Source organism: Rhamphochromis sp. 'chilingali', assembly GCF_963969265.1.
Source record: "Rhamphochromis sp. 'chilingali' genome assembly, chromosome: 22".
Lineage (NCBI taxonomy): Eukaryota > Metazoa > Chordata > Actinopteri > Cichliformes > Cichlidae > Rhamphochromis > Rhamphochromis sp. 'chilingali'.
Genome location: NC_137950.1, coordinates 12,028,831 through 12,053,432, shown reverse-complemented (window position 1 = coordinate 12,053,432; position 24,602 = coordinate 12,028,831). Strand labels below are relative to the sequence as shown.

Sequence of the window (24,602 nt, the reverse complement as noted above, 5' to 3'; positions counted from 1 at the left end):
AAGCACATTTATAAAGAGCAGTGACCAACAGGGAAAACATTCAGAGCATGAATGAAAAGAATTTGATAATAAACAGAGAGAAAGCCACAAAGAGTAAAAATGTGCTTTCCTTCAGGAGACCAGAGGACATGCACAAAGTATAGTTCAAAATTTAGAAAAAAAAGAGGGTTGTTTTTTAAGGTTTTTGTCAAACCTGAGGCATAACTGCTCACCACCTCCTGCCAATGTCATCTCAGGATACCAAAAACAGCAAAGCCACCTGCATTAGCAGGCTGCCCCTGCCGTGCAGAAGATGCTCCGCTGCTCGCTTTGATAAATGTTTCATTGTTTATGCTCTTTCTTCTGCATCTCAGTTTCTCTCTCCTCCTCTCCATCCTACATCTAGTCGGGTGAATGTTTTCAGAGACCGGCGGGCTTTCTGTTTTTTCTTTTTTTTTTTTTTTTGTCAAGTGTTGTTTCAGTGTTAGTCGAGCGTTTGATGTCTTTCTCGATTGTTGTTCATCTGCCTCCCTGGGCCGAGATCACAGGCAACATTTATTAATCTGCAGGTTCACACTCACAGCTAAGGGACTGCTAGCAGCAGGTCCACCACATGCCTTCTTTCCTTTTTCTCTTTTTTTCTCTTAAAACTATACACTGCCCCCCCCCCCCCCTTTTTTTTTTTTTTTTTAACTATTAGCAAATGACCTACTTCATGAATCTAAACTTAGCTGCACTCAACCCCGAGTCAAGGGAGCGATTTGATTGTGAGTTTAGCTCGTGAAGGGAGGGCGGTGTTATCTGTGCTCCACAAAGACACAGGGTTAATTGATGCACGCCAGTGTCACTGTGGTGATTGCTTGCCTTTTTGCCTTGTTGGCTTTTTAAGTTGATTTTTAACCCCATTATCTGATAAGCCGTATGTGGCAGGTTGGGGAGTATTTGTGTGTGTGTGTGTGTGTGTGTGTGTGTGTGTGTGTGTGTGTGTGTGTGTGTGTGTGTGTGTGTGTGTGTGTGTGTGTGTGTGTGTGTGTGTGTGTGTGTGTGAGTCCTAGTTGCCTCACAAAGATGAAGAGCTCTCTCTTTACCTAAGGGGAATGGGGTTTGACAGTACTGTAGCGCCCCCACCCTCCCTCCATCCTTCTATTGAAACCCCCTCCACCCCTCCCCTCACACACCATCCCCCGCTGCTGATAAATGTGTTTTTCTTAAAGGAAGAAGGTGGTTGGTTTAGAGGAGTCTCTTTTAATGTAGCTTTTTTCCCCTCTGTCTGTGTGTGTGTGTGTGTGTGTGTGTGTGTGTGTGTGTGTGTGTGTGTGTGTGTGTGTGTGTGTGTGTGTGTGTGTGTGTGTGCGCGCGCGCGCGCGCACGGGAGGGGGGGTGCTTGCTAATGCAGTGCAGGGCCATACAGCAGGGCTACAGGCAGGCAGACTCGGAGGCAGGCCTGCAACCTCGACCTCAGCATCATTTGTTTGGACGAGGGCCGTCAGCGGCTGTCACGCGGCCCATGATGAAGTGTCAGTCGGTAATTGTCCCCGCGAAGCATCCACATCTCAGGGGGTGATGGTGGAGGGAGGGAGGACGGGAGAGCTGGGAGCTGACAGAGAGAGAAATGACACCCGGGGCTCCTCCCATTCTCTCTCTTTCTCCTTCCTTCCTTCCTATTCACTCCTCTTTTCTTTCTTGGCTTTCTCTGCACTCTACCTAAAGCTGCACCTCATAGGAAGGTCTGCTGTGTGCTTGGCTCAGACCACTGGCACCCATGGAGCTTCGTCTGGGCTCCAGTAGCAACATAATAGATGCATCATATATAGATTTGTGGGAGTATGAACTAAAATCACCCAGAACTGAATGGTGTACCTTTGTGGATACACATTACTGAGAAAGTATATTTTTAAAACCACTCTGCAGCTGCTGCTCATCATTTAGTCTTCCATTAAAAAAAAAGAAAAAAAAGAAGTTCTTATCTTTCCCACATTCATCTCCGTATTGCCTTGAGCTTTTAATGGGCCTGATACTTGACTAAGAGGCCTCTTGAAGGCTCTTTGGTGGAAACATTGTTCTCCTTCACTGATCATCTTGAAAATAAGTATATATTTTCTAGCTATTGTCATTTTTGGTAATTAGATTCAGTAGAGGGCTTATATTGATTGTTCAATGTCTCCATGTAATGAAAAGCTTTTACAGGACGTGTACACAGTAGCTATTTATAGTGCAATCCATAATGTGTTGCCTTATGTCATGGGCCCTAATGCACAGCAGCCAGGCTCCTGTGCATAAATTGCCAGCAGAAGTTTGAAGATAGAGCCTTGTATGAGTGCGTCGTGATAGACAAAAGGGAGATGGAGAGGAAGGAGATATTAAAGGACAGACAAAAGCTCTTATGAAAGAAAGAAGGGGCCACAGGAGGAGAGAGGATCCCACGTGGAGAAGATGAATAGAGGCTGCATACTGAAAGATGGGCAAGGCATGTAATGGAAATGCGGAAAGAGGTGAAAAGAGGCGAGAATATGGAGGAAACCACCTTGAGATATGAGCCCTGCATTTCCACTTTCTTCCTTCTCCCATAGGACTTTGAACCACCACCGCTATCATCTCCACCTCTGTGATGGTAGGATGAAAGCTGCGATGTATGGTAGATCAGTGATGGGGTTCCTTATGGAGGAACAAGCAGAGTGAAGAGGAAAGATGAATATAAAGGACAAGGACAACAAAAGCATATGAAGAAAGGAGAGAAGAAGTGTGTGAAGGAACATGACATAAGAGGGAAAAGTGTAAAATTAATAACAGGGCTTAGAAGGGAGACTCCGTTTTTGGCACCCGGCTTCTTATGACACCCTGAGGACAGCAGGTGAATTATAAGGAGGCAGATGGGAGGCATCCCAGCCTTTTCCCTCTGTCTGTCTGTTGGCTGCAGGTGGAACACAGCCTGCCACTCCTGCTGTCTAAATGAGGAGGTGCTCTCCTCCTTCTCCTCCTCTCCTCTGTGTCTCTCCCTTATACACACTGCTTCTGTCTTTCTTTCCTTTAATGGGGCACTGGCCTGGGGCGCCGAACCTGCTCCCTCTGGAGCAACACACATACAGCGTGCACACACACTGATCATGCATTACAGAGACTCCTGCATGCCCTTGCACATGGTGCGATACACACACACAGAAATGGAGAAGCAGGGGAAACCGCAGCCCCCCAAATTATGCCCCAGTCTGCGAGATGATGAATCTGGTTGGTGATTAGTTAGTAGAGGAGGGAGGCACACTGCATAGGCCCTTTAATGGGCCATAATTTGGGAAGATAACTGTATTGTCCTATCTCTCTTGACATTTAAATCTAATCAGACCCTGCTGGTTAGCACTTTGGTCCAAGACAAGAGGGAGCCTGGGAGGGATAAAAGACAGCAGAGAAGCATTGGTCCATAGTGGGTCATTGATCCCTGTAGGGCAAGGCTAAGCAATTAGAAAACAAGACCAAGAGAAACATTATTTCATGCATTCCCTCATTTATGTGTTTATTACTTTTGCTTTGTTTTGTTTAACTATCACCACACAGAACGCTGAATTCAGTATATTCTAAGGGATGTATATAAAGTTCCTTTTCCTTCCATACGCACATGATTATGTGTACACAAGCACCACTAGTGAGCCACTCCAAGGCCTCTTTTGTGCTCTTTATTACCACAGATGAGATGCTCAGTTTGATTAAGACTTCTCTTTTATCCTCTTCATTAGCAGAGGAAAGCCACGGTAGCAGCTGTGGCCCATGTAAAGAGGGGCATGAATTAGAATCCACTTATTCCATAGACTGCCACTAATTCCACTCAATGGCGTTTAATGGCAGGGAGTAATAGGAAAAGGGTGTTTCTAATTGTGTCTTTGGATAGGGCCGCGTGTGCTGAACAGCTGTTTTGGTGAAGTAGGCTCCTCAAAGAGGCCGAAGTCCAGCGACAGCATTGGAGGGCCCGCACAACTCCGTTCGATCGAGCTCACCAGCAATAAATGCTCGTAGACGAGCCAATTTCCTCTGGCGGAGCATCCTGCAGAGTGGAGGAGCTGGGCCTCAGTCAATGAGAACCACCTGGTGCTGAGGGAATGTGATTAGGCTTGGCACTGCTGTGAGCGAAGAGCTGTTTTGTTAAGGCGGATTGAGATGCAGGAAGGGGGGGAATCTCGCCTGAGTTTGGTTTACTGGAGAAATATTGACATTAGGTTTTTGTCAGAGCGAGATCTGAGACACAATGTTGTTTTGTTGGTGCGCAATTAGAGGGAATTATTTTGGTGGCAGCATGTGTTTTACGTTTTGATCTTGGTACCGATTGTCGACTCGGTTGGAGCGTGGGACACGCCACAACAATGGGGTTGTGGGTTCAGCTCCCACACAGACTACACGCATACCAACTTAGAAGTCAGAATAGTTGCGCAAGTGGCTAACCATACGGAAGATTAACGCTTTTTTTCTGCACTGATGGGAATTTTATTGCAACCTCAAAAATGTCTGGAAATCCACAGAGAATGGCGATATTCTTTGCATGGCAAGATTTAGCTGTCGCATGGCCCACCCATGCTACAGCTACAACGAATGGCATTCATTGGACTTTGTCACAGTGCATCACTATAACAAATAAGCCTTCAGAATAGCCTTCTTCTATTTAAGCTAGCCTCAGATAGATGATCACAAATTTTCCTTGTGTTGTTGGGTTGTTTATTAGAGGTGGGAATCACCATACAACTCACGATATGATAATATCACAATACTTAACGCACGATACGATATTATTGCAATTTTTAAAAATATTTTGCGATATTCAAATTCTGTACATAAAGGTAAACTTTATCAATATTAATTTTATCTAATATCAAAGTCTCACACTCAGTCTTTCTCTCATTTCAGTCAGTTTTATTGTTGACAAACTGAACGGTTTGTATTACAGTCTAGTCCAACTTAACTGAATGCAACCATCTGGTACAATTATAGCTATTCTGAACCATGCAATTTATGAAAACTATGCAGCCCATTCAGCAACTGAAGAATTTGAAAGTAAATTAAAACAAAATATAATTTTACATTAAATAAAAAAAGTTTTAAACTTAATTAAAATAAAACATGTCTTAAATTAAAATAAGTAAACTGTCATGTTTATTGCTGCCAAAAAAAAAAGTTAAACACATTTGGACAGTGAAGGAATGTCAGGGTTCTTGCTCAGAAAAAGGGATCAACGTGCTCTGAAGTCAGAGCATGTTCCAGTCCACGAAAAAATTGTTTGTAACAAAATATCGATTTCTGCTGTCGATACATTATTAGCAAACAAAATATCACAATACTACACGGTATCGATTTTTTCCCCCACCCCTATTGTTTATGATCATTAGTGATGACTTAGACCTTACAAGGTTTAATAAAAATTTTCTTGCTGTGGCCAGCTATCATCACATCCCTGAGTTTATCTGGCTTACCTGGAGGTGTGTTCTAAAACAGTCTGCCTGTGTTTCTTGTTTTTGCTGACTTTTTGTTTGTTGTTGTTGTTTTTTTGTTGTTGTTGTTGTTTTTTTTTTTAATCATGTGACCATATTCTTAGCTCTCAGCAATAAATTGTGTGACTACTGTGTTATTATTACCCACAGAAATGGCAGCCAAAACTATGAAGAGGGCTGTACCTCCGGGCTGCTGCACCATTCATCTGAAGCCTTGTTCCTTTTGATGCGTATTTAATTTATTTGACCTTTTAATTTAACCAGACATGTCAGACCTTTCCCAAGATTCGGTTTTCACTTGTAAGAAACCGTCGCTGTGTGTGTGTGTGTGGTGCGCTTTTTGTGCGCCTTCCCGCAGGGGTTATCACAGTTGAGTGAATGTTGGCTTGCGGACAGTAGCTCTGATCACATTTGATGATGGAAACGCATACCACTGAGGATCGTCTTTGTGTGTGTGTGTGTGTGTGTGTGTGTGTGTGTGTGTGTGTGTGTGTGTGTGTACAAAGCAGATTGTGGAGGTGATGATAGTCCTGCCAGTGTCTGTAGAGGGTATTAATCTCACTGTTTATGCATGTTTGTCTTTTATCTTTTCTTCTGCTGAGTCTTCAGCTCTACATTCCCAGCGTTGATGTTTTTCCACCTCAAACCATTTTTTCCTCTTAATACATCTGTTTGTGTGTTTGTTTTTTAAAGAAATCTCAGTGTCATCCCTTTTTCCTCCATTTTTTTTCTTTATGGCCTGTTCGCTCATCCTCCTCTGCTGTTGCCCTCGTTGCCCCTCTTTCTGTTCATCTTTTAATCTCCACTCATCTCTCCCCAGTCTGGATCTTGGCATTTAGGCCTCTAATTGAGCTGGCATCCCTTGAATACTTCATGGAAAAGAACAACAGAGAATCCCACCATTGTTTTCTGTACCCTGTGTTCAGACACAGAAGGCAGGGCCAGTCTGTCTGAGTAAGAGAGAGAGCATTTACAATGGAAAGGGGGGGGGGGCAAATAAAAAAAAATGTAAAGATTTTTCAGTTTCATAAATGTGCATTGCCCGAATTGACTGTCTGTACATTTAGGAGTTGATTGCATGAAGACAGCTGACAATTTTTTACCAATATAAGAGTCAGTGTGACAGAGTAGTTCATGGCATGCAACCATAAATGCACCAGCCTCGAGAATACAGTCAGTCATGATTAAGAAATTAAACCTGGAACTTATCCTCTTACACTTTCTGTCTTGCTTACCCTGAAGAAATCTCCTCCTCCTCCTCTCAGCTGAGCACACCCCTCGTTCCAGAAGAGAGAAATGAAGCACTGGTCTACTCCTTTTTCCAGAATGTGTTTGACAGCTTCTCCAAGCTCTCCACTAACAAATCCCAGCACACACTTGCATGGAGACACACATTCACAAATGTTTTGGAGCAAATCCCGTGTGTGTGTGTGTGTGTGTGTGTGTGTGTGTGTGTGTGTGTGTGTGTGTGTGTGTGTGTGTGTGTGTGTGTGTGTGTGTGTGTGTGTGTGTGTGTGTGTGTGTGTGTGTGTGTGTGTGTGTGTGTGTGTGTGTGTGTGTGTGAGAGAGAGAGAGAAAGGAGAAAGTGAGAAACTAAAAGAGAGTTCGCACAGCAACCTTAATCTATTTCTATCTTCAACTTAGTTTGCTTCTTCAGGTGAGAGGTAGATGAGGAAAGTGTGTGTGAGAGGGAGAATGAGAAAGAAGTGTTCTCTAGTTGCAGACTGAAAGAGGACCCACTGCAGGATGCCCTTCAGGCAACTAACACACAGAGAAGAAACTGAAATATGAAACAGTGGCAGCACACATCAGCACATACAGTATAAGATAGAGAGCCCACATTCATACACACACTGACAACTACACCAAACTCCCCCCGTGTGTGTGTGTGTGTGTGTGTGTGTGTGTGTGTGTGTGTGTGTACATGTCTTTGTTCTGTCTGGCTGTCCTCTTGGCACGTAAATCATAATGGATCTCATTATCCAGCTGGGTCGGCTTGGTGGGGCCTGTCTGGCAGGAGATGATAGCTGGATGGCTGAAGGGCTTCCATAACACATACACGCGCACACACACACATACACAGGCACATACTCAGCTTTATCCATATATGCATGCCATTTAGCTTGGATAGCTTCTGTGGGAGCATATATGTTTCATTTTCACTCAAATAACATCAACAGACGGACACACACACAGACACACGCACACGCACGTTTATAGCCCATCCAGACACAATGGACATTAGCGGCTCAGCTTGCCGTCAGACAGAAGGCGAAGTGATGCAGAGCAGAGGGAGGGACGGATGAAAAATGGAACTTATCCTCTTACTCCCTCTCTCTTGTCATCCTCTCCCCACCTTCTTTCACCCCCCTCTTCTTTCCTTCTTTCTTCCTGCTTATATCCTATCCGTCACTTGTTTGGAGGACACAGCAGATGTCGGTTTGTCCCTCGAGGTGAGCGGGCGCTTGTGCTGCCATATTTTTCCTCCTTATCGTGGTACAGTTTCCCACACAGACTGCAAGAGAGGCATGAATCACACGCGCACGCCACGCTGGTTTTGAGTTGGGGAGTGGTGTGTGCATGTGTGGCTGGGTGTAGTGGGGGGGGGGGGGGGGTTAATAATGTTTTGTTCCAGTAAATCACATGTTTCGTGAGTCTTGTACACAAACGCATACGCACGCTGGTGCCATTTGGTATCCGAGCAGTGCTCAGAGTTATGCTGTGAATACAGGCGGAGCAGTTGGTTGCTCGTAACACGGTTAGGGCCTACACCATTTGTCTGGACATGACCATTACCCAAGCCAATTACTGGCTGGTGTACCGGCGACTCGCCAACAACCTAATGTTTTCCCGTCATGGCTGCCCCCACCGGCCCGAAACCCCTTCCTTTGCAAACACACACGCAAGCAGAAGGAGGGGGGGTAGAGAGGAAGGATGGAGAGCCTGAGGCAAAAAAACCCCACCCCATCGACTTGACTGACTGATACACCTAATAAACTTTCATTTAAGCTAATGTTCCTCTTTTTTTCCTCCCCTCATCTTCTCACCATCCCTCCCCCTCTCTCTTTTCTTACTTTTTTTTTCTCCTCATTGCTACTCTCCTCCTTTCCTCCTCTGTTTTTCAATTTTTCTGTCTGTGCGCCAGAAGAAGGGCCTCTCCGAGCAATCGATGCAGGCAGTCCACCAACCGGAAGCCCAGTTGGCCGAACAGCACACCACTCAATCAGTCTGAACAGCAACACCCAGGGTTTCTGGCAACCAACTGAGGTAGACGCACTCTCGCTATATATACAGCAGTAGATCCTGAACTGAGCTCACTTGATAAATCATGTACATATCCTGCAACAGCAGTAAATGTCATGCACCAAGTTTTATATATCGAAACGAAGCCAAATGAATCAACAGCAATACATCAAACATTCACACTCATCTCTTAAATAGCGCAGACATGCCAGAGTGTTTTGGAACGGGGACTCTTTGCCACCGCCAGCCCATATATCTTTGAATACTCTAGGTGATATGCTAATTTAACTTTCAGACAAAACAGCTGTTTGTTTTCCTTCTATTTATAGGCTTTGTCTGAGACCACAGCTGGCTCAGTATGTACATGTGTGGTTTTCCCTGTACTGGTTACTGTGTCAGTATGTGTTGACAGTGGACACGCTCTGTACAACCACACTGTTTGTAGTTGCTTTACTTTCACTCGTGTGTGTGTGTGTGTGTGTGTGTGTGTGTGTGTGTGTGTGTGTGTGTGTGTGTGTGTGTGTGTGTGTGTGACTGAATTGTAAATTTTATGTGAGGTTTCATTGCATTCATGGCATTGTGTATTTTTTGCTAACCTTAATATATGTAAGTGGTGTATTTGTTCTTAGTTAATCTGTTGTAAGTGTGCAGTACAAAGGGGTTTCTGCTCTTTGTCTCAATTTGTGTCGAGTTGGGAAAAGGCAGGAATTTCCCCCCCTTTTTTTTCCCTTAAAAATAGTACCTTGCTCTTTTCTCCATTTGTTTGATTAACGAGAGCTGCATACTCCCATCATAATAAGAAACTATAGCTTTTGCTCACAGAAGTGAGTAGTTATTTTTAGGGCTGCAGTTTATGATTTCATAAGCTCCTTTCAGACACGCGCTCCTTTTCATTCATCTGACAGCATCTCGGCGCATCGGCTTCGTGTCTGTTACAGCTTTTACAGAAAGGAAAAGCTGTGACAAGCATGCTAGTTTTGAACCTGTAGCACATGGTTACCCTTGAGACTTGGTGACCTAAACAGCCTAGCTAAATCTAAATCAGAAATGTAATGTTCTGTGCTTCGATCTGCTGATATTTTATTTAGATTTTCAAATATTTCTTCACCTCAGGTTTTGGATGGATCAGAGTGAATATTATTACTGCCTTAATATAAAGAACAGTAATCACAGCCTTTAATATAAGGACTCAGATATGTCAACAGGATTCCTGGGTGCAGATTGCTGAAACTGTCGGATTGAACGTGAGTGAATGTATGAAGAAGAAGAGAAACTTAAGGGGGAAACATCTTTTCCCTGAAGGAGGAAGAAGTCTCAGGGTTTTATTTGTTTTTATAATGCCTGGCCCTGCATAAAACACCGAGACATGACCACAAGGTTATTAACTGCACGCGTGGCTCAGCTACGGAGTCTATATCGTAGTCTCGTATGATTCAGCTCTTGAGGTTGAATGAAATGTTCCTATTAATGAAGAGGCATGCACAAGTTTAGAACTGAGTGTACTTTTTCTGCATCTTTGGGGAAGTACACATACAGAACTCTCCAAAGTAACTTTTCATGTATGTTGACTTTCCTGTCATTACAGATTAAATTGCCTATAAAACACTACTTAAGAGTAAATTATTTACCTGAGCGAATAAAAAGTCTGCGGCAGCACAGATTAACATGACTCAGCAGTAACAGCTACAGCATGAGTTAGTTTGGGTAGCTGCTTTTGGTCTCACTGCCAAGTTTATTTCATACCTGCAGCTATAGGAATTCGTTAGTTTCCAAAGATAGAGTTGCATGCAGTACTTGCACCTGCTGTTCTACTTTAAATCTTAGAGAGTTTAAATTTCAGTGTCAAAAAGGAAACTAGAACAAAATGATTACTGATTAATACCCATCTGAATCTGATAATAACTGTTTATCCAAGATTGTGTAGTTTAATATTGGCTGGAGTATCTAAAAATGTCACATCCTAAGCTTCACTAATTGAAATAATTAAGGCAGTTACGTTAGGTCACTAACCAAAGTAAACCATAGCAGCTCAGTGTCTTCAGATGCCATAGGTATTAACAAGGAGAAGAAGAAGAAACTCCTGTGCACACATGATGTCAGCAGGCAGACAGTGCACTGGTGTTAATGACACTCTCTGGTCTGCTTCTTTCAAGGACCTTCACTAACTCTTGATACATTAGTGTTTTCTCCGCTGAGTGCTTACCAGTGTGAAGTAGAATTGCTTTATTTCCCTCCTTTACCCATTGACCTGCAGGTTCTATCACTTTGTTGTATGCTGTATGTATCCTCTGCTTTCTCTTATTTAAGTGTTTAAAGGGAGCATAGACTTTACCGCTACTTCTTCAATGTGTGGGTGGTTTTCCTCCAGATTTTGACATCGAGATTTCTGCCTTGCAACCTATACGATTAGCCAAGCCGCATTTCTGCAACATGCACAGACTTCAAGACTTCAAAGAACTCACCCCACCCAGCTCTATATGATGCAGCGCTGCTGTCTCCTCATCCATCCGAAAGTGTAGGCTCGGTATGCTTTGTAGCTGGAGGTGTGCTACTGTAGGCGAGATAGACAGTCTTTGTATTTTTATTTTTTTTTAATAAGTTGGGCAATAACAATAAATCCTACAGGCTAATCACACACTCACCAATAACCCGCCCTCCCCCACTGAATGCAGAGCGATGCAGCATTACTCTGCCGCCGCCTTCAATTACGCCATTCATCATGCATCTTATCTGGCCGCCGGTTTGATTGAGTGTGCAGTGGGAGGCACTGCAAACCCTGCATTCTCTATACCTCCGTGTGTGTGTGTTTATGTGTTGGGGGTGTTGACAGGAATGGAAAACTGCATTTGGGGGGGTGTGGGCACATGCGAGTGTATATAGGATTTATTGGGATGTATGATCGTGCGTAGAAATGTGTGAGTGAGAGCACGGCAGATCTACAGAAGTGTATAAATCAAACCGGATGATCGTCCTCCCACTCTGATCCACTCTGTCTCAGCAAGTGCATTCCTCTTTTTTTCCCTTTTTTTTCATTTCTACTGTCCCTTTGCTTCCTTCCATCTCTCTCGGTCCTTTTTTCCCTTCCAGCTCCTCCTCCTCCCCCTCCTCTTCTCCGTCTTCTTCTCTGTAACAGATTTGTCTGGGGGCCCCTGTCTAATCTCCAGCAGTGCCGGGTGTTGGGAGACGGGCGACAAATTTTAATAAGCAACTGGGCGCTGTAATTTAGCGGCCTGGGAGGGAGATTAAGCTGATTGATGCTGGGCTCGCCTAATGGTCCAGCCTACGGCTCCCAGCCCAAATTGGTGGTAATGAAAGTTTTGTGCAAATTGAGATGGAAGAAAATAAGGCATCCTCTCATCTTCCCTCACTCTCTCTCTATCTTCATTCATTCTTTGTATTCCTCTCTCAGTTTCTAGCTCCCTGTTCATTTTCTCCTCTGCTCTCAATCTTTTTGACAAGGTGCGTCTTTCCCTCTGTCTCCCTCCATCAAGCCCTCTCTTTCCTCCCCTCCTTTTATTCTTTATCTGTTTCACTTTCTCTCTTTCAAGCTGTCCTTCATATCCTCCGCCATCATTCATGCCTTCTTGGCTCTTTGTCTTTCTTATCCTCTTTCATGCTCATTGCTTGCTCTGCCTCTTTACCAAAATCGATTTGTCCCTCATCTGCTGTCTCTCTCTCTCTATATTTCGCTCTACGCTGTCAGTAGTTTTTCTCAGGCACGCTTAACTCCGTTCAGTATGTTTTTATTTATTTCACTCACAGGCTCATTTGCTCCCTCCCTCCTCTCTTGGCTGTAGAAGGAGTTTGTGTGCCCTTGTGGTTTGCAGCTGGTGCAGGAGGTGTTGTCTGCATCGCTCCTGTGTTGTCAGGTCAAATTCATCTAGATCTGCAGAGAGTTGTCAGAAGAGGGCCTGATGGCTGTCTAATATTTTCTTTCTTTTTTTTTTCCTCCTCTGCTTTTTCTTCTTCGGCCCTCCAAATTACTTACAGCTGGACCGTCACTCTGACGGGCTTCATCTGCCTTGCATTATTAGGCTGTGGAGACACTTTACAGGGTATGGCGAATGTGTGTCTGTGTCCAGCACCTTGTCCTACTGGCAAACTGTGTTTCATTCAATGTGTTTGTCAGATTGTTTTATGATACTTCAGTTCCAAATCATATCAAGCAAATCTCAGTTTAGTTCCGGCAGAACTGGTTGTCTGAGGGTTGAATTTGTTATAAATAAATGCATTTTCTGCTCTCTATTTATATAAGAGTGGTAACGTGTAACAGCGGTTTTGTTTTAAATGGGATTCGAAGCAGTGAGGATTTCTATGGCAGAAGCAGAAACTTCATAAAGTTAATGTACAAAGATGCAGTGCCACGGATCTCTGTGTTGTGTGGGGAAGGAGCATGGGAGTGAGCTCACTGCACTAAGGATGTTACCTTAAAATGACTTCTGTATGGGTGTTTGTATGAGGCACAGGAAACTAGGGTTTCATAAGTCTTGCATGAGCAAATCAGTGTCCTTACTAAATCTTCAACTTTCTCTGGCCACCACTCCCTTAAGCGAGAGAAACAGAGAGAGGGAGAGAAAACTGTATGCATACTGAATGAAGGGAAGCTGAGAGTGGCCTCGGGGAAAATGAAAACAGCAGCTATTAGCATGAAGTGATGGTGGTGGGTGGGGGGAAGGCAGCGCTAATCCACTGGTACTGGAACACTGCGGTACTGTATGTAGCATTAGATATTTTTGCTGTTATGAAATCCCCCCTGAGGATGGATGTGATGTTGTAAACTCACACGGGATTTCTGGCCCTCGAGGACTTAAGTGTATGATGTGTTTACATGTACTGCATACGTTTGTGTATAGATGTTTGTGTAATTTATTGAGGTTGTGCAGACATGTGACTACCTGGTCGTGAGGGGAGAAATGAGTATTACCCAACTGGTTGTGAGTAGTTGCTGGAGGTTGATGGCAGTCGCTGGGAAAGTGATTGCTAAAGACCCAGTCACACAGGCCTACAGGCCGGGTCATGACCCCTTGGCTACCACATGTTAGTAAGAAAAATGTGTCTTCCTCAACTGTTTGGCAAAAATCTCTGTAATTGCTTTGGTTACTAGCATATTGCTGCAGTTATGGTTTGAATGGCAGACTTGTCTATAAACATTGTCCAGTTACTCTCTGAGTAGGGAAACAAAGACAATTGTGCCTTTTGAAAAACCACAGAACTTTTAATTTGAAGGTAAAGCTTCTCCGTTTTTGGTTTGTGTTGCAGTTTTTTATTGTTTTATCAGAAATAGTGTGATTTCTTTTTTTCTTTTTTTTTCATTTGTTTTTTTTGTTTTTTTTACTTATTTTTGCATGTTTCATTTTGATAGTAATTACATTTTAATTATTGTTTAGCACTTTTGTGTCTTTTAAAGCAATATATAAATAAACTTCACTTACTTAATGCCGTAACCAGTAAGGAAATACACATTTTTTTTTGCTAACAACTAGTGGCTGTTAGCATGTCCAATATGTTGGACAACTTTTAAGCAATGTGTACACAACATCGCGTGAGAAATCTCAATACACTCACTGATTTCCTTGTGTGCATGTGTGTCTGGGTGTGTGTGGGTGTTAGCCAGTTCCCGTTGCCTAACAATGTAACTAACGACTGTCTCACTTTTCTGTCCCATCTTCTCTTAACTTCTACTCGCTGTATCTTTTTTTTTCAAAGGGTGAGGCTGTTGATGTCCTCCTCCTCCTTTCTTGCTGCCCCTTTAAGTTATGGGTCACTCTATCATTAAAAGCATCGCTTCTCTCTAAAGAAGCTCGCGTGTATTATTCAAACTTGATCACGAACCCTCACATCATTAAATAAGGGACCAAGCTGAGTTCTCTCTATCACTCAATGGGAGATAGGTAGGAGGTAATAGCACAACATAGTTTCAGAGTTTCCCTGCATACAGCATGTATGGTGTCAAAGTAAGTATTCCCTCCTTTGTTTTCCTTGAAGGCCCCCTATTAAGTGTATTTCCTAACTCGTGTTGCACAACGAGCACGCTTTAGCAATATCCTGGACAAATACGAACAAGAAGAGCATTTATTTCAAGCCCACTCTGCCCTCCAACCAAGGCTCAGAGAAAAATTTTCAAGGCAACCAGAACGACACTTTGCAGCTACAAAGAAGCAAAGTGGGGCAGCGAAGCCTGTAAATATGTGGCAACTTTCTCTGAAGTTTATCTTGGCAAAGGGCAGCCCTTGTTGATGGCTCGCAGAAGTATGTGGTTGGAATTCCAGACAACACAGTATAATCGCACTTTCCAAGTCTGCCTAAATACAGTGTGGTCAAAGATTAGACATGGCCCACCTCCACAGGAGCTGTTAAGGCTTTTCTAAAGTTCACGCTTGGCTTGCCAGCATGGTTTGTTAAGAGTTGATTGTTAATTTTCCTTTGGGGGACAGAGATAGAGGAAGTTTTGACGGACAACACGAAATGCGGCTTAAACCGTAAACTGACAGGAGTTTTTAGTTCCTGTTTTGCTTTGTACACTGGTTGCTTGTTTTAAAATTTTGGTGGTTATGCATGCACTTGCTTTAGTTTTTATGGAGGTCAGTATGTCGTGCTGTTTCTTGGAGAGACTGTAAGACATGGGCATTTTAATAACTACACCCTTGATATAGCAGAAACAATGGGAAATGCAACGCTGCTCCTGCTATTTTCTCTTTTCTTTGCCTCACTGTGTTTAGATTTAGGCACAGTATGTTTGAGGGTTATGACTGCAAATTATCTACCTCCCTCGATGCAGGCTAGTGGAAGGGCAGTAATGCAAGAAACTGAGAGCATATGAACAGTTTCTGTTTGCTGAATGCTCTCCTCCCACCTCATAGTTTCATGGTGGATGATGCTGGGAGGTATTAAATGAGCTGACTGAACGGTTTGAAATGCCCTTTTATAAGATAGTGGGATGTGCCTGATGGTATGGGCTGCAGGGAAGGATTTTCTTTCTTTTTTTGTGGGGGGGGTTCATTTGTTTTCCTGGCTGGTTGCAAAAGATGTGAAGCAAGGTAAGGGAAAATGAGAGGGGGAGGAAAGGAGAAGGGCGAGGTGCTGATGGGAAATAGACAAATGGCGTGCCAGTGTCAGAAGTGGTCATGTGCTGAGGAAAGACTAGGGGAGAATGAGAGGGAGGATGGAAGGAGGGCTTGACTGATTAACCTGTTTACCTCCATGAAAATGCTCCGGGCGCCACTCTGATTAAAGTTCAGTCTTCCATCTATCATCGCCGTGGCCGGCTTGAACCTTCAGAGCTGCCGATACCAAACACTGTCAAAACGATCGAGCCTCCAACCCGCACCACCTCCACACTCCTCCAGCAACAAGCCTATTGCTCTCAGTCAGCAGCATAATTTGCATCTTATACTTGTCACTTCTTCACTTGTCAGTAAACCTTCAGTTAATCTTCTCTCTGTCACTCTTTCTTCCTCACCTGCTGAGTTTGTATGTGTGTCTGCCTTTTTATCTACTCCTTCCAGTGTGCTTCTGAGCTTCTTCCTCTGAAGACTCCCCGGGAATGGTCCTTGTGTGTCTTAGCCCGTTTCCTCCGATGATGTGCTTTCCCAACTCGAGGCTTTTAGCACCTCCAGCATAATACGATTACACCCGTTTGGGGACAGGATATTGTTAACGGCTTTCTATAAATATCCTTTCCAGTCCAGTCACAGTAGCACAGCAGCACTACAAGCGGACCTGATGCAGCGATGGGCAGAGGCGGGGGCTGCACACGGTGTTCTGGCCACTCAAGCACAAATGTTAGCCCTTTAAAAGCTTTTTGCACTGTCCTAGGACCAGACGGAAAAGTAGAAGACAGGGGTTGACAATTAGATTTGAGTATGGGCCATAATGGCTTCCTTGCAAGTGCATACGGGTGCATCGATGCAGTAATGACTGTCAGAAAGAGACTTTATTCTCTATGGAAAAAACAACATCCTCAGCCAAACAACAATAATTTGTTGTAATTTTGATCATCCGAGGAAGAAGGAAGTTGGGTAAAGTTTTGAAATAGCCTCAAAGTAACTCAGAGACCATAATGGGGATAATAAGAGTGAACATCCCATTCAGTAAGATTATTACTAGATTGTTATCTGGCAGTAATTTGGGTTTTTTGATAGTTCAGACCCAAACATGCTTCATCAACATCAGCCTACCCAGCAAAACTTGTTGGAAAGACGTCGATGATGACTTTTTCGGCCATGTAAACATCTCTGAAGTTTGTTAAAAAGCAGGAAGGAACTCTTCCTTCTCTACAGCATAGCAGCTCAATCCTTGATTATACTTCCCCTGTCCACAAGTCTGCTCTGGTCCATTTGGGTCAAAGTGACAACAATTTCATCTTCAGGTGGTGAGGACAGGTTTGCACGTATGTCCGCGTCCCTGCCTGTTTTTTTTTTTTTTGGGTTTTTTTGTGACCACATGGACTTGCCCATGGAAAATTTCCCTTACAATACACCAACGATGGATGCGCCCCAGGTGGCGAACTTCAAGCGGACTTCAAAGCGGAATAACAGGAATGACTATCCAGCCTTTGGCTCTCTAGCAGTCCGTGTCCATAGCGGTGTATAATCAAGGCTTAAGTCGAGCAGCAGCTTCAAGCCCAGAGCTTCTAGCTTTGAGGTGACATTGTAAACTGCTGCATCCCTCTGATACCTTAGCATATGAAAGTTAATTTTTGACTGTCTGCAGCTTCCACTTTTGAATCAATTTTAAGCTGATTTTTAGCCGTCTTGGATGTGTACAAGCCACGTACAGCTCTAAACACGAATTGGTCCCTGTTTGTAATGAAGTTGGAAAATCTTTCAAATTGTTAATAAAAGCCCCGAAAAGGCAACTTTAAATGTTGAACTTTTTTCATCGTGCATTCCGATATAGAGGGATGTCTTTTTAATGACCAAACATATCTCAGAAAACAACATAAATGAAAGTTTAAGTTTCCAAAAACTGTGCAAAAGGTATAAATATCTAAAATCTCTTTCTTGAAGATATAAGACTCTATTCTCTTATTTTTACCAGTGCCAGACTGATGCTTTCCATCAGAAGAGTTTCCACAAATAATATAAACTCACAATGTTTGAGTTTACAAGAGTAAATATCCCTGCAGGGCATCAGTGATATAGTAAACCCGGTATTGCTTATGAATAATATAAAAAGAAAAACAAACAAATGGTTTTTATACTAGACCGCATCTCCATACTACCCGTCCTGTGGTGTGGAGTCAGTCACAGTGGTAACTAATATAATATATATATTTTTCATTTTGCTTTAAATTTTTAACTGTTACATTTTCATACTGATTCAGTTAAAATGATGTGATTTTTGGATTGTTTACAATCAGCAGTTTCCCAGTAGATACAGCTTTGTTACAAATACATGAACTGTATTGTTTTTAACTTTTTAAGAGTGTAATTAATGCAAAATTTAGACGTTAAACAAAAGCTGGAAAAAAAAAAACACCAAACAGTAACAAACAAATAATAATCCGTCCCAGTTCAGATCCTGTCGTATTCCAAGAAAACCGTGAAAATGGATTCATTCACAGATTGCAGGGAAGTATTAAAGTATTAAAAACCTCGATTTCACTCTCTCCAGTGTTCATGGGCTGCTTTTCCTCTCGCTTCTCTGCAGGATGTGGCGGAAAATTAGGTCAGTGTGTTTGATCGCGCTTTCGCCCGTTCCCAGGCAGTCATCCCAACAATTTTATTGTATAAAACACTTCTTTGTTTCCCCCTGCTCATTCTCCGTTTCTTCCCTTCGGCCTCTCTCACGTTCTGTCTCTCCTGCTGTCAGTGAAAATTGACTGAAAACACATGGGCATCAGCTTGCCCAGTTATGCCTCAGCACACAACAATACTTGGCGTTGTTCAAACCAAACAGCAAAATATAAGCAGCTTTCACCAAAACTATGCTTCTTGCTTTGGATTTTCCAAATGCAAATGGTTGCATTTGTTTGGGATTTTTAGCTGCTTGGATTGTATGGGGAGGATTTATTGTATGCATTTCACAAAGATATCAAAGATAGTAGGACATTGTTCTTAATTCTGAGCTGATCAGTGAATATGAGCATGTACATAGAGTGTTCAGAAAACCAGCTTAGAGAGTGTTATTGCTAACCCTGGGGGCAACAGGAAAGGTCTGAGGTGATTTCTCTTCAGCCCAGACAGCCTATATGGTGTTACAGCAGCCGGTGATGGACTGATTTAATCCCACTGATGCTGCTCGTAAGACACAGGAAGAGGCAAAGTTACGCGTGCATGCACACACACACCCACACCAAGTCACCCTTTAGTCATAAATGTGGTCATAATGGAGATTGTGCATGTGTGTTTGTGCGTGAGGGAGACAGAGAGAGGTCAGCAGGGCTAACCAGTCCCCTGGCTGTTCTCAAGGTTAATGTAAGACTGACAGCAGCCACCGTTAGCAACCTTCAGATGGTTTCCACCTCCTATGTGGAGAGATGATTCATCCTGGTGGCAGCAGTGCATTAAGATGTAACAGCTTACTCCCAGGTGTCACTCACCCTTTTAGACAAGAGCCTACATCATAATTTTACATTTCCTATTAACTCGTATTATCTGCGCTCAACCACAATGGTCCATTAAAGGGAATAGATGCTGCCGTTACTGCCTCATTCGCACATGTCACTCAGCTCTTGCTATATGTCGTTATTTCATGTCACGCCACTGTCTGTTAATTGAAATACCACAGGCATTGTCTGTAAGGTCCATTACTGGGGTGGGGGTTAGGGGCGAGAGTCGTTCCTAAGTGTCGGCGCGGCTTTAGGCGCGAGCTCGTTAATTTATGTTTGACTTATAAGTGCACGGAGAGGTGGGGGCGGAGGGGAGGTGGGGGTAAATGTAACCAAGAAGAAATGCGCACTGGCATGTCGAAGTCTCATCCAAGCCATTGAAAACTCATTTACATGTTAATGCAAAGTCATTAAGCAGATGCTCATATCTGCTGGTTGATGTTTAGCGTCTTACTCAAGGACACTTTGGAGAGTTGTGTTGCAGAGTGAATGAAAAGAAAAAGTCTTAAAAGTTTTCAGTTTTCATTGTTTTAAGTTAAAACATTTCGTTTTTTTGTTTTTTGTTAATGATATGTTTTTAATGCAGATTCATTATATCCGATTAGCACAGCAGAAGTTTGTGCAAATTAGCGAGCAGCTTCTGCAAGGCTGAAAAGTGCAAACTGAAATGAATTTTTAAGCTTAACTTAAGAGGGAGTTATTGGTTGGAGGTACTGACGAGGATTAAATCCATGCAGCATGCAGGATTTTGCAAATAGCAGTACCAAATGGGGAAGGTTGGTGGTGATGTTCGTATGAAGAGTGATGATGTTGTTGCCTTGGTGTCAAGCGAATGTCAATCAGTCAATTAGCCAATCAATAGTCATCTTGCGAGCGCCTGAGGACACTGGGGGAAGATCTTCCTGAAACACTTGAATCAATTAGTTTTTCACCTGGGCCACAGGCTGTCACTGGGGTGTGTGATCCACTTATATCCACGTGTTTATGTTCTTTCTTTGATGCAGTTTTACAGCATTCATCCTTATTATGTGGGATTTTGTGAAGAAGTCAGTGCCTCCCTCTATTTTCTTCTTTTTTCTTTTCCACATGCTCGGATGCCAAGGCATCAGTTTGCAGTGCCATGGGAAAAAGAAAAATGATTAAATTCTGTTTTCCCCCTCATTCCTCATCCCTCATCCCTTTCAGTCCTCCTCCTCCTCGTCTCTCCATTTCTCCCTTAATGGAAAGCAGCATTCCTTGGCTGCCGTCAGCAGCTATAGCCATCCACACTATAACGCAGTTAATAGATAGGCCTGGCAGCTTATGGAGTCCATGCATTTTTAAATGTGAGTTTTATGACTCCTGAAGAGGAGGCAAGGAAAGAGAGCCAGGCATATGCTTGATGTTTTTATGTGTGAGAAGGAAAATGGAGGACAGAGGCATTAGAAAAGATTAGTATCATAATCTTGCTCGTGCTCGCTTTCACTGTTTCTCTCTCCTGCAAGGTTGTTTGTATCTGTCGTCTTTATGTTTCTGCATTGTTTGGCGGGGGGAGGGGGGCATTAGTTATATAGCTATACAGTGTGTGCATTTGGGTTGTATATGTTCCTAATCTCGCAGCTTTGAGTGGGCCAAAGGTCATTCTAGAAATGCCATTCTCATTTAGACAGTGTTGGGTTAGTGATGGATGTGTCCTAGAGAGGTCATATCAGGATGACCTGCACTTTATAGGGCTTAATCTGTGTATGGACTGACCCACAAACCCCTGCCTCTACTCTTCTTGTCATATAAGCATGAAAACACATGTGCAAATGCTTTAAGTGATTGCAGTGTGCCCCACATAGTGCAACTGTAGGCCTGGTTGTTTTGCAGATGGCCCTGGTGCTAGGCTATGGAGATTTTCATTTCCCCTCAAGAGGTAAAAACTGCCTGCATGGAGTGTCATTGTGGTATGAAACGTGCACAAAAACACAATGGGCAGCATTGTCATGGAAGGCTGGTGATCCTATACTGTAACATGCAGTTGACATGGAAATTTCAACCCAAGTCTGCACTTTAAACATACACTGATCACTTAGTGATGTCATTTTAAGGTGAAAAAAGAAAAGAAAAAAAAAGCCGTGCCCTCATTCATTTGAATGGAGCCAGTCTGTCGATGCAGAGGGGCTGCCAACAAAGGGGTCTCGGACAAAATGACTCAGGGTTGTCTGGCACCCGCCCTAACTTTTGCTCCAGTGTAATGTGATGTCATCTGGCAGAGGCTTCTGTAGGCCAGAAAAGCACACATGGATGTTAGATGACTATGTTTGCTATATTTCTTTCTCTCTGTTTACCTTGCAATCACCAGAATGGAAGACAAAGCAGCTGAGGATGAGATTATTGTGCAAGCCTGCCTGTAAGAATTGTCAGACTATTGTGCAATGTTTTAGTGTCTGATAAACCTCCTGCTGGGGTTGCTAGAGTCATGTCGACTTTTCGATACCTTATATAAGGTATAAGATGAGAAAATGTGGTTCATCAGTATTGCTTGCTGTTGGGTTACATAACCTCTCTGGGCTAGTGTTTACAGTTCTCCACTTACATTCTCAGTGCAATCCTGTTCCTAATCTCCCTCCCAGTGTGCAATCAAACCACGCCACACTTGCAAGTTCTCCTGTGACAGCACTTGTCCACATTTCGGTTTTCATGGAAACTGATTTTTGGGTTTTTTTCCCCCCAAACTGGCTATCATTGTGAGTCATGCTTGGTGGTCACCTCTTCTCCTCTGCTCTCTGTTTCACCAGGTGAGTGTGGTAATGTCGGGGAGGGCTGGGGTTGTGGGTAGAACAGAGATAACAGGAAAAATGGGTGGAGTGAAGGAAACTGCGCTCAATCTGATAACAACTTATTGTCAGTGCAGTCAAAACAATGAAAACGAGTTTTTATCGACGTACTGCTGTTAACTTTAGGGAAACGCTCAGAACTCATAAGTAACTGGTTGTCGGTCAAGATCTGAAGCATTCCAGTCCTGTTTGGCTCAACTTGAGACTCATGAATCGGTTCAAAATCAGCACATTTGAATCATATTTATCTGAGTGTGGTTATTGTTTGGCAACAAGAATAATAGAATTGTAGCCGCTGCATGTTTTTATGTGACTTTCTTATAAATTATTAATGAAAAATACCTTTATTTATGTGAGCTAATGATGAGCAGCAGCAGCGTGAACAAGTAAACTAGATGCAGATATCTGACCTTGACCTAAAACTCTGGGTTTGCTGATGTGGTATAAAGTCTGATCTGTTATCAGTGGCCTGCACTATGGCCTTTTTTACTGTTTTACTGTAAGTGTGAAAAACAAATGACTATACCCACACACACACGCACAGTTCTAAACACTATGCGGGATCATTCAAGTAATTGAAAAAAGCTGTCTGTAAACAAGACTCAACAAGCCTGGTGGAAATACAGGACACTTAGTTTGGTGAGTCAAACTGGCTTTTTGCCATGCATGCACGTGGACACACACACACACTCGCCTTGTATATGCACACTACTTGATATCAACTAATCGCACACTTTCACAATAGTGACTGCAGCACACAGAAACACACACTCAGACACTCCTGTGCAGAATTGTGGTCACGCATGAGTGCGTTTAAAGTCACACATTTGCACATTGGGATAGGAAAGTGTTAATTTGGTCAGAGTCATTTTTACTTGTACTATACTTAAAATGCTGATTATTTTTTACACCTCAACAGACCAGAATTTTTTATTATTATTTTTAAATAAAATATCTACCTATTAATCCTGGTATTGTCTGCGAAGCTGCTGCAGGAGCAACAGACTGTTAAAGGGGGCACACCCGCTCGGAGGAACAGATCTTGTTTGATCCTCCAGTGGGCAAGCAAGCAGTATAAACAGGAAGGGGCCCTGTGCTTTAGTGCGTCATTTGCTCTCGTGTCATTGGATGTTCTGTGTTGAAATGTGCTGGAGTGTTTCACATAACATTGTTAGCCCGATATCCTGGATAGGTACACTAAGGTGACGGAGACAAAAAAGTACCAGCACAGTGGATTGAAACATCCTCTTGAGGCAGCACAGTGATGCGGATGCCTTGGCGACGGTGCACGTGTCTTTGAAGTGTTTCGACTGTAGATATACTATAGACACGTGTGTATGTCAGCGGGTGGTGGGTGTTGACTGTTCTTCTTCTTCTCAGAAATATAGACTTAATTTGTGTGAAGCCTCTTCCACTACCTGGAACAGGTTTGAAACTAGGCAAAGGAAGCCACTACACTCTCTTGCTCTCATTGTCACATACACGCTAATGTACTTGCTTACACATAGATTTGAGCTCTGCTGCTTTCCCCTTTCCAAAACAGCATTTTGTGTTGTTACCATTCAGCAGAAAAATGCACTCTGCTCTTAAAATGATTCTGACTATACAAATGGCATGACTCACTTATACTCTGAATAGGATCCGGCCAGTTTAATCCAAATTCCCGGAAAGGCTATTCACGGAAATTTATGAAAGCACTGCACTTATCTTAAAAAAATAAAAAAATAAAACACACTATATCTGTGTGTGGCACGGATTTAAAATAGTGTAGTTATTTGTGCGTCCACGTGTCCTTCAAAGAGCGCACGTTTTGTCAGATAAAAGATGCAAGTGACAGAGCTTAGAAGAAGGGATCGGCAGGACAGTTACCACATGGTTTGTGAGGCATGACTGAATGGATGGAAGCAGTGTGCGACTGTTGGGAAAGAATAACATGCACTGCAGACCCCAGACCGCAGGAGGCATGACTCCCTCACCACGAGGAAACCTCAGGGCTTTCTGCTCCGTGTTCTGTTTGCTCTTTCTTCTCTCCTCATTTAGTTGTCCGCATGGTGTCTTCTCCTCTCAGATGCGCAATTGCCATATTGTGTTCTTCCTTCCATTTTTCACTTCCTCTTCCAGTTCTTCTCCCTCTCTGTCTAAATTTACTCACTTCCTGTGTCTCCCACTTCAGAGCACCTTTAGCCGTCCTTCTTGCTCTCTTCGATGGTGTGTTACCCCCACCATCACCACCGCCACACCCCTCTCGCTTGGCTCCCTTCCCTGTTTTCTTCCCAACTCTCCTTCGCTCACCTCTCCACTCTTCATATTTCATATTAGGCAATCCTTTCCATGGAGCCAGCTGTGTAAACAATAGGGACCAACCCTCCATGTTTTCTTAGAGCGAGAGAAAAATGGCGGAAAAACCTGGACACAAGGAGCTCGCCACACGCCGTCCACACGGATGATCTATGGCCCTTTGTCTCTCCGACCTCCTTTGAGCTCAAGTGGGATTTTCTGGGCAGCGATGTTGGTTTTTGTGTGTGTGAGGTTTGAGTTTGAAGCGTACAGGACGGTGTT

General features: G+C 43.3%; 1 protein-coding gene across 5 annotated transcripts in view; it reads left to right on the top strand.

Moving 5' to 3' along the window:
• Positions 1–24,602, top strand: part of raraa (retinoic acid receptor, alpha a) — a 148,870-nt gene that overhangs the window by 36,065 nt on the left and 88,203 nt on the right. For 2 of the 5 annotated variants that reach the window (XM_080873918.1, XM_080873919.1), the window contains one exon: positions 8,593–8,714. The exons of 2 other annotated variants lie outside the window; for them this stretch is intronic. The gene's annotated coding sequence lies outside the window, so the exon portion shown is untranslated. The remainder of the gene's footprint in view (positions 1–8,592; positions 8,715–24,602) is intronic. One more of the 5 variants, XM_080873921.1, reaches the window with a different exon arrangement.